We start from the raw sequence: 2,479 nt of genomic DNA on the forward strand, positions 1-2,479 counted from the left end.
ATATTTAGTTACTTTCTAACGTGCTCTTGTTAATCTACATTATCTCAAATTACTAAAGTGTTGAAAATATTGATCCCTGGATATGACAATAGATTTTAAAGAATTAAGTTCTGGTATCGGAAGAATCGATATTTCAGTATCAAGCCGCACATCACTAACGGCAACGCCAGAGATCATTTAACTGCCCTGATTAACGGTTAATTCAGTTGTAACAGCCCAACTAAGCTATTATCTACTGTACTTTTATAAGATTTTCTTTTGGCAAATTTACTAATCTCGGTTGGACATGGATGAAGATGGAGGACTTTTTTTTTTTACTGTGTATAGACCCTCTAGAGCTGCTACTGAGAGGTAAGTTTAAAGTTGTCTGTCTTTCTAAGATAAGCTAACTGTGAAGCTAGTTAGCATGTCGTGATATGCCAATTTTCACCCGCGGGTTAAAGAGACGCTCTTGTGAATATGAGCTTTGAACAGTCATTAACCACAATAGCTGTGGCTTAAAAATAATATCGGCACGAGTTTTTGGTAGTTTCCGTTTTTTAACATAGCTAAGGTGGTTTCTCATTCGTAGCTTCTGATTCGGGAAATGGTTAAAGGGCAATTACGCCTAATATTTCACTAACTTTTAGGGTGTTTGATGTGCTGTAATTTAAAAACTTAAATGCAATGAGTCTAAAAGCCTAGGTTAGATATTCCACACTGTTACCAGGATATTTTAAACACTATTTTTGATTGGTGAATTTAAGTAGTCCTAGTTTGATTTCATTAAAATGACTGTCTTGCAATGTTAAATTAAAATAATATTGTAATTGAGCACATGAACTAAAATAAGACTTGTTTTATTTTTCAAGTAAACCAAACTGTTGCCATGGTGAAGCCTATGCCAGACACGTCTCCAATCACGTATTGCACCATCTACAAGAAACTTTGGGAATTGCAAGTGATGCTGTCCTTCACATTCTTGAGGTAAGAAATTTATACTTATTAATCATTACACTGATTAGTCCCTAAAATGTGGTTTGTTTTGTGATTGTTTTTCTGTCTGTGCTCCAATTAGCAGATGACCCAACAACTTCAATCAAACAAGACCACTTTTCAGCTCTGTGGTGATGTGAAACCAACTTTCTACTGGCCATTGGAACCATGCCTGCCCTGATCTTCTGAAAGGAGGACTGATAGTGTGATGTACATCACAGCTACTACACCTTTCAGCATGCGTGTGGCCACTCCTCTCTGTGCTACTGACGTATATCTTGAGAACGCCGTCCGTAACTGCGAAAAGACTTCCACATATAAAAGGCTATGGCTCATTGGAAGAAGTTTATTGCGAAGTAAGCTCCTATTGTTGACATCTAATCCCCCCCTACCCTGAAGCTTCTTGTGAATATCATAAACTTGATATACAATATGGAAATGTTGACATTTACAATATGTCTCCAGAAGGAGAAAGGAGAGAGACTTTGGGAAAAATGGGATTATTTTATAACCAAAAGTGTGTAACAGTTGATGTTTGTGATTCTACATCACTCGGACAGACACCTGGGAGCTTCCTTCTGTATTTATTTTGGGTAACTTCATACAGTGAAATGTCTGCATTGTAATGGTCACCAGTATGACTGTCTGCTACCTGCCCTAGCCCTCATGTTCCGAATGTATGTGTTGTTTAAAAACGAATAAAAATAAAGTATAAAAAAAGAGAAAAAAAATGAAGTGAGGAGTCTTGAGTTTGAGATGCCTCGAAAAATCAACAACATCGGCATGAAGAACAATGAGATTTTGAGACAAAAAGAAAAGACCAAACTTCTTGAGGGCAGGATAATAGTTCTGGACAAACAATTGACATAGGCAGAGAAGGAAGATAAAATTCTGAAGAAGAATCTTTCAAAAACACCAATGGAGGAATCCATAGATAAAACGAAAGAAGAGTTTGAAGCAAGACTCAGTTTAACATCAGGCGTGTTACTTGAGAAAAAACTGAGAAACAGGACATTAGTAAAAAGTCTGATGAAAAAAGACTGTGAGGTGAACAAACTCTTGGAGCAGCAGGGTGAGAGCGTTAAGCTCTTAGCCTCACAACAACAGAAAGAGCCTGTGGTTGTGAAGAAAGGTTTTGAACCCACACTGTCTGATTGGAGAAAGCTGAAGGAAGAAAACAAATGCTTAAATACAGAGATAAGGATGCTAATGGAAAACAGGAAGAGGGATCAACATCACATAAAACAAGTCACCGAAAAAGCATTTCAGGTGAGAAAAAAGTACTTCAGTGAGAAGATGAAACACGAGCAATTAAAGGAATCCATAAAGAGGAAAGAGGTCAAGGTAGAAGAAGATACTGCTTTGGAAGAACCTACAGATAAAAGCAAAGTTCAAGTGAAAACCAACAATGAACAAGTCACATTTCTACCATCCATCCTTGAAACAACCTCCCAGCTACCCAAGAGAAGAATTTTGACTCTGAGTGAAGGCAAGTTAGAGCCAG

At 37.4% G+C, this 2,479-nt stretch overlaps 1 long non-coding RNA gene across 1 annotated transcript; it reads left to right on the forward strand.

Moving 5' to 3' along the window:
* The first annotated feature begins 301 nt into the window (after positions 1–301).
* On the forward strand, positions 302–1,366 carry LOC106953509 (uncharacterized). The gene is made up of 3 exons (XR_001426208.1): positions 302–351; positions 852–966; positions 1,058–1,366. It is a non-coding gene; the product is annotated as an uncharacterized LOC106953509 (long non-coding RNA).
* Positions 1,367–2,479: the final 1,113 nt, after the last annotated feature.

This window comes from Poecilia latipinna, unplaced genomic scaffold (genome assembly GCF_001443285.1).
Source record: "Poecilia latipinna isolate Pla-1442-1.1 unplaced genomic scaffold, P_latipinna-1.0 Scaffold34, whole genome shotgun sequence".
Taxonomy (NCBI): domain Eukaryota; kingdom Metazoa; phylum Chordata; class Actinopteri; order Cyprinodontiformes; family Poeciliidae; genus Poecilia; species Poecilia latipinna.